Here is an 8,544-nt window from a genome sequence, read left to right as displayed (position 1 = left end):
ATGGTTTGAGATTAGTGAAGGTAAACAATTGTTAAGGTATTCAAATGTTCATATTTCTTAAGTTGTGGTGATATTAAATATCGGCATGTAACTAAGGACAGGGGAACCTCTTCGATGTGTGATGATAGTATTGTAAAGATTTGCACGTTTATTCTAATCTTAGAATTTTTCTCGCTTCCTCTACTAAATACCAGAGAGGTAGTTACACTGGACATAAACAGAAGGACGAAATTCAAGAGTGACAAATTTAGCCATACTACTTATGATCACCTTCGTCAAATTCCAGGGATGGGGAGTAGCTGTAGCCTAGCTACAGCTACTGTAGCTGGCTACAAATTTTGTAGCTTGTAGCTTAGCCGGGTACAAATTAAAAAAAGTAGCTTGTAGCCGTAGCTACATTTTAGAAAGTAGCCGTAGCTTGGCTACATGTTGGCTACTTTCACGACCATTCGTCGACAGCGTGTCAGCAAGACGACGACAGCCACTGCTGTCACTGCTCGGAGTGTTGACAGCCAGACACCACGTGTCTCGCACGCTCAGTAACCACAAGTACTGGGTCGTCCATGTGGCGGGAGCGATTTGCCAGGTATTTTGTTTCATTTGAAAAACGAAGATGGTCGTACCCATCAATTTCGAGCCTTACTTGAAATTCTTACATTTGTGAAGCAACAGAATGGGTATACTTTCAAATGCAAGAATGGGTGCGGCAGCACGAAGTACTCAACGAACAAGACGTCGGCGTTTAATTTGAGAACGCACTTGCAGGTAAGTTCGTTGAGATTTTCATCGATCTTCATTCTTCATGTTCTTCCTTTCTGCTTTTGGAATAGAGGAGTGTACATGTTGTAAAGATGTGCGAAAGGTAAGGTTGCATCAACGTGATTACCGCAGGGGCGACGACTGATCAAACTCTGTCTTTACCGTTTCTGTACTATCTATTTAGTCTTTGTCATAAAGTGTGTGTGTGTGTGTGTGTGTGTGTGTGTGTGTGTGTGTGTGTGTGTGTGTGTGTGTGTGTGTGTGTGTGTGTGTGTTTTGGTTTGTTTGTATGAACAGAGCATGGAGGACTTTGAACAGTATGGTGCTTGAAGGATTTATATTTAATGCTAGTAATTTAATATGACAATTAGCTTGGTAGAAACTTGCTGTGATTGTGAATGGACTTCTAAAATTTTATTTCATTTTCATGTGTTTGTTTTAGAGCAGGGGTCTCAAACTCAATTTACCCGGGGGCCACTGGAGGCAGAGTCTGGATGAGGCCGGCCGCATCAGGTTTCCACAGAAAAGCTCTTACAAAAACATTCCAATGTTATCAATGTCTTATTTTTCATCTTATTAAAAAATAAAAATAAATTAACAAATTTATAAGAAAAATAAATCAATCAGTAATAAATAAATAAATTGAAAATGAAAATATAATAATAATACAGCAGATATAGAAGACTGAAGAAATATAGTTGCTGACCAGAGAAATGTAATATTATTATTCAGATCAAATGTCTGTGTTATCATCTTAACATTTAATTTCTAAACATGAATGGAACATTGAACATAAACTGTCTGAACATGGCTTCTTCTGCCTACTTCTGCTGCTAGAGGTCTGCAGCGCTTACTCTCGCATAGCCGAGCCACATTTGGCTTAAGGAGAAGCAGCTGAGACCTCAGTACGCTTTGAAGATGCTCATCAGTAAGTCTGGATCTGTACTTGGACTTATTGAAGTTCAAGGTAGAGTAAGCTTTTCGCACAAGTATGTGCTCCCAAAAAGACACATGGTTCGCTTGAACATTCGGAAAGCTCAGGAAGCTAGGGGCAATTCTCTCAAAAATTGCCCGAGCTTGTCTGCTTTCCACTCACCTCCCTGAACTTGGCTTTGAGTTCAGAGTTGCACTGCAGGTCAATGAGCTCCATTTGAAGCACAGGAGGAGCATCTTGTACATAAAAGGAGTAGGGTCCGCAAAAAATTTGAAATGTGGTTCTGTGCGTCTTGAAGTCTGCAAATCTGTGATCGAATTCCTCCTGTAGCTTCAAAATGACATCCACATACTCTTCACCACTGAACGGTGTGCCTGCATCCATGAGTGCCTTGCATGCTGGGAAATGGCAAAGTTGTCTGAGAAAGCTGGGCTTCCATAACATAAGTTTGTAGAGAATGCTCTCACGTTGTCATAGGCAGCACTGACAAGTTGCCCCTGACCTTGTAGCTTCTTTTCAGTACGTTAAGCTCATGTGTCATATCAACAAAAAAAGCTAAGTCCATGAGCCATTTTGGATCACTTAGCACAGGAACAGCAACCCCATCTTTCTCCATGAAGGCTTTCACTTCGGCTCTCAACTCAAAAAATCTCTTCAATATGTTTCCCCTGCTGAGCCAACGTACCTCGGTGAAGTAGAGCACATCCCCATATTCTGACTCCATTTCCTCTAAAAAAGCACGAAACCTTCTGTGCTTAAGCCCCTGGATCTGATTTGGTTGATACATTCACAACGAAAGACATCACTTGTCAAACTTCAGGCATTTGCTGCAAGGGCGCTGCTGATGAATAATGCAGTGCAGAGCAATGGCTCCTCCACACATTCCTCTTCCAGTTTTTTTGAACAAGTGCCACGAGTCCATTTTTCTCCCTGTCATGATGGCGCTCCATCAGTTGTTATCAACAAACCTCCTCCAAGGCAACCGGCATTCTCAATGGCATCACACAGCTGGTGAAATATCTCCTGAGCGGTGGTCTGGCCATGCATTGGAATCACTGAGAGCAACTCCTCTATGACTTCAAAAGTGTCATCAACACCGCGCCGACAAAGACTGCGAGTTGGCAGTGGCGGTGATGTTGTGGTCTCATCAAGAGCGACTGAGTATACACTGAAACATTTTGCTTCTCACACAGTTGATCATAAATGTCACTTGACAGGTCAGAAATGCGCTCTGCTACGTGTTGGCCAGAAAGGCTGATGTTGCTAAACTGACCTTTCTTTCTGGACAGACAATACTTGCAGCCTGTAATGTGCACATTTTAAAAATTCACCTTCTTTGAATGGCTTTCCTGCTTTAGCAATCATCTCACTAACCACGTAGCTAGCTTCGACTGCTGGTCATTCTCTTTGGTTGCTTTCTTAAAGAAATTTTGTTGCCTCAGTAGATGTGTTTTAAGATTAGCAAACCCGGTACTCTCTATCTCCCTGGTATTTTGCATACTCCTCAGCATGTCTAGTTGTGTAATGACGTTTTCAAATTGTATTCTTTGTTGCACTGCAACTTTCTCTGCTGCAAATAAGACACGTTGGGCTGCCTCTGTGCTCAACAAGAAATATTGCCTCTCCCACTTTCCTGAAATTGTATGTGCTCATCACCACCTTTCTCTTAACTGCAGGCTTGAAAAAGACACGTTTGGAGCTGTGCGTAAAGGTCTTTGCGGGCTCACTGTTGTGCAATGGCAAACTTAAACTGACTTTCGTTCGCCACACCTCATTGAACTACCAACACAAACGGACCTATCTTCACCAACATACCAACTTTACGTTTCCTCGAGACGGACCTCCTTTCGCCAGCGAGCAGTTGAAATGTGAGGATTTCTCACGCAGAGCCAAGATGTTTCTCCCTCCGCTGGCGTGTCTCCAGTCCTCCCTTTGAAGTTGACCGATTCAGGGAAACTGGCAGATCACCCAACTTTCCCACGGCCGTCCGCTGAAGTCGCGGGCACACGTGTCACTGGTCAAGATTTATGGCCACCGCCCGCGACCATCCAGAGGACAGTTGACAGAAACTGAAGTTGCAGACTAAGAGCGAGAGAGAGAAGAATATACAGTCAAATCTCCCTACTATGCCACCCGCTACTATGCCACTCTCGTATGTATATACTTTTGCTCGTCCCGACTATAAATTCAATGTAAAAAAAAAATTACTATGCCACCCCTCTCGCTACTATGCACTTTTTGTGACTGTAAAAGACACAACTTGTAAAATTCGCGCATAGTGCTCGATTATTATTACTGTACGTAGTGTGGACATCGCCAGTTAGTGGATGGAACATAGCACGCACACGGTTCGAGGTGGCGAGGCTGCGCATGAGGGTGGTGTCGCTGCCGGGTGACAGCCAAACGGTGACAGGGAGAGCGGAGGGGTCGACTAGCGACAGGATGCAGGCCGCGCGGATGTTGGTGCCTGTTGGGAGGTGGAGGTGAAGAGGCGAGGGGAGAATGGAGAGAGACAGCTAGCGCCAGCCGACGATTCTTGAGATCTTGGATTGACGGGTAACTTGAGCAAATAAAGCCTTTTTTTACGAACCCTCGATTATGCCACTCTCGCTACAATGCACTTTTGTCTCGGTCCCCGTAGGTGGCATAGTAAAGATATTTGACTAACAGTATCAAACTCGGGCCGTCACTTAACATGAACTTTGATATTGAGGTGGGGCCGCAAAACTTTTGTTTCGCGGGCCGCAGTTGGCCCGCGCCGCGAGTTGAGACCCCTGTTTTAGAGGAAACATCCACTGCTTGCCAGCAGTTGACTCAAGACTTGGAAACGTCACGAAAGCGGAAAAAGGAAGACGACGACCAACCCTCTGTCTCGAAGCTCTTCAAAGTGAACACAGAGAGTACGTCAGCAAAGCAGACGTCAATTCGCTTGATTACCTGTTGGAATGCAACCTGTCCTTCTCATGCTGAGAACTGAAGTTTCAAAGTTCGTTCCAGACTCACTGGCCAGGAAACGCAGTTACATGAGCAGGAAAACGGCGAACCAAATTGGAAGGTAAGTTTACTATTTTCTTCTTCCTTTTTTGTGTGTTTATAGTTTATTTTAATAGGTGATGTATCCACAATTAATATCTTTGTTCTTGGTCACATAACTCAAATTTCATGTGCCTCGACTACTTGCAGGGCGAGAAGTCGCGTGGGCTTGGACACCGCCTCAGCTCAACACCCTTAAAATCCGCATCGAGCAACAGAAGTCCAAGCTAAAATCTGTGGTCTCCTAGCTACTGCTGTCCTGAAGGGTTGAGACCAGATTTGCTGATGCCTATAAGGACCAAGCACCTGCTTGCAACTGTGTCGAACCCAAGGTGAGGGAAGTTATCGTTATTTCAATGATATTTTTTCTCATTTATAAGCTACTCTCTGTCACTGTTCTTTGACAATGAGGAAGAAGCGCTTAGAGCTCAGATTACACGAGAATAAGTGCTAACAAATATCCGTAAAAAAATAAAAAAAATAAACTTTGACAGGAGGTGGGGGGAGGGGGTGTGATTAAAAAAACAAAACAATATTCACGTCACTGGTCTTTTGACATTGGCTACAAATCAAAATAAGTACATAAAAACCAGTACATTTTATAAAATAATTAAAAAAACAAACAGTAAGAAAAAATATTTAACCAAATTAAACAAAGCATTAATTATTGTGCATATTATTGTGTTCAGGTGCAAGTGATGGGACATGGGACCAAACCATGCGTGAGAAATGCAGATCCCTCCTTGACTGCAGAGGCAGCATTGATGGACACGCCAGTCCAATCCCCAACCAAGTGCTCAGCTGAACAGGCAGACTTCTTCATTTATGAAGAAGTTACCGGCACCCCTGAGACAACTACCTTCCTGATGTCTGGATTGTCGCAGAATGTCAATGAACTGGACAAATAGCCCACGATCAAACAACTCTATCTGCGCACCAACACCGTCTTCAAGCAGTGCTGCGGTTGAGAGATAGTCCAGTCTGGCAGGACTTATCATGACAAAGCTGCGCACTAGGGGACAGACAGCAACTTCGAGGCCAAAGTTCTGGTCAAGTTCAATTCCATGGAGGATGAAAGCATGTAGATTTGTTTTAACAGTATTCACAAATTATCAGCACTAAGTCAAAAGTTGTTTTATACCTTTGCATTTTGTTGTTAATATGGAGTTTTGGTGGTCTCAGGTCCGAATAAAGGTCAATGTATATAAAACCAGTTCTTGTGTTAGCAAGTAATATAGTGTTTTGTGTGTACGTTTGATGTTTGTGTATGTTGCTACAGCCAGCTGGCTACAGCTAACTTTTTTTTAAAAGTAGCCAAAAGAAGCCAAAAGAAGCTGGCTACATTTTAAAAGTAGCCCAAAGTAGCTGGCTACGTTTTGAAAAAAAGTAGCTGTAGCGTAGCCGGCTACAAATTAAAAGTAGCTTGCCCATCCCTGTCAAATTCTCTTTACCTTTATCTCGTTATATTGTATATCCCTCATTACTTCCCTCTTTAATTTTATGATAAACAGTATCATGGGACAGGGGTAGACATCGAAGGAAGATTTTTAGTATTTGGATAAAACAGTGTACATTAAAATCATTTCTATTATCAAAACAAGTCAAACGCAACCAACAGTTTTACAATGAAACAGTTTTTTATGTTCAATGACTGTCTAGTGAGATTATTTACCTTTATCAAACTACTGGTCAAGTATTTAACACATGACTTTCCTTCCAATTTAGTTATAAGACCCATCAGAGACAGGGTTGGGCATGCAAACAATTACAAAACAATATATATGTATCAAAATCAAATTCATCGTCAAGACAAGACAAACCTTTCAGTTTTATAAATCTGTGATCCAATATAAAATTTTATAGTTAAAAGAATACTTATATAATATTTGTTTAAATGTTTCAAATACCCCGGAGCCTAAATTTAATACTGCATGATTGGAAGCATGAGGAGTGAAGATGTATAGAGTCTAAAAAAGGAAATTGGGAAATTTTTAGTCAATAACCAACGATAAAAATATCTACAAACATCAAATTCAATATGTTGCTGCATTTTCTTCCATGCTGAGAAGGGAGATAAGTTTCCCTTTCGAAGTTTATCTCACAGTAATGTTGTCCTGTGTTAGGTTTGTTAATGTTGTTAAAGACAAAATATGCGGGAGTAAAACCGTTACAACAATAAATAATTCAAAACTGTTTTTTCCACGATTAACGAATGTCTTTATTTTGTTTAGTTTCAGTGTTAGATATCTTGCTAACGTATAAAGAGAAATAAAATCATTTGAAAAAAAAAAGAAATGTGTCCATCCTCTTTCGCCTGGCATTTTTGTTGTTTATTAATTAATAACTATTACTATCGATAAACTGTCTTAATTATCAATTATCGTAATTATCTTATTCTTTAAAGCGGGTTGGTTGATTGTTTAATTAGTGAGGTGCTTCCACCTCTAGGTGATTTCCTACTATCGGGAAGAGTGAGTGAAAACAGAGCCCGAAGAAAACCCCAATTTCAGACCTTCGTTAATCGTGGAAAAAACAGCTAAATACTTACCTAAAACAGCTGAGAAGAAATACAGGTACAAACAAAACACCTTTTTTGTGTTGTGAAGACTGTCCGGGTGTGTGAAGAAAGGTTTGCCAAGTAGGTGTGTCATTGTGTTGATATATCAGCCCTCGGTGCTAGTAAAGCCTTCACAAACTGTCTCTGATGGTGGTCAACCTGGCTCTGGTGAGAACACTTGCTGAAATACTAGTTCAGCTCTGAGCTTTGCTCTCTGTGTGCTTGTGTGTGTGTGTGGAGAATAGAATAAAAGAAACCCAACAAAATGCAAGAAGGAGCAAAACACACTAAAACCGTCTTTTGTTCATGACCGGGCAGGGACTGTGTTCACCAGTCTATAAAATGTTTAGAAAATAGTGCAATCAAATGCAACCCGCTAAAAGTGATTCAGAACTCAATGTCAAATTATTTCAAAACAATAACATTAATTTTTGAACAAAAAACTGAGCGGCAGCAATGTTTAACTTGAGTACTCGTGAAGGATTTCAGTCTTAAGTACAGGAAAGGACCTGAGAGCTTAATGACTAGAACAATGGCATCTGTAGGGGCGAACACCACTCGTATAATCCATCGAACCCTTCATGCCTTGTATTTTATTGTGTGTGTGTGTGAGAACATTTTTATCCTTTGTTTTCTAATTTTTTAAGAGACTGGATTCATAACTTGTATTAAGCTATTTCCTCTGTTAAAAATGAGTAAAACAAAATTTCAATAACAGTTTCTAGGTTTATTTACTTTTGTAGTGATGTATCTTCATAATTGAGCTACAAAATAACAAGTTACCTTCATTTAAGAGTTAAATGTGGTTTGTGACTTGTCAGCTATAACATGATTGACGACTAACTGGTATTACCAACATAGGTCAGCCAATATCGGTCTAAAGAATGAGTTACATAAAGAATGAAACAAATATAAAAATATGCATGCAATTTTGTGCCAGTATTCAAAAGATTAAAACGCACACACATATATATATATACAGTGATACCTCGGTTCTCGAACGCCTTGACTTTCGACCAAATCGGTATTCGACCAGGAAATTCGAGAAAATTTTGTCTTGGATTCCGAACAAATATTTGGAACTCGAACATCCGAACGTCCGAGATGAGCCGAGTTGAGCCGAATGGCGTTCATTCTGCCCAGCGCGCTTTGCTTGCGTCATCAGTGTGAGTGCAGAGAGAGAGAGAGTCACGAAATGTGTGTACTGTACTGTATTGCAAATTACTGAATTTAACCCTTAGACATGGGTCCAAAGAAAGCC

Source organism: Pomacea canaliculata, linkage group LG14 (genome assembly GCF_003073045.1).
Source record: "Pomacea canaliculata isolate SZHN2017 linkage group LG14, ASM307304v1, whole genome shotgun sequence".
Classification (NCBI taxonomy): Eukaryota; Metazoa; Mollusca; class Gastropoda; order Architaenioglossa; family Ampullariidae; genus Pomacea; species Pomacea canaliculata.
The sequence above is the reverse complement of the archived record's forward strand: the minus strand, read 5'-3'. Positions refer to the sequence as shown.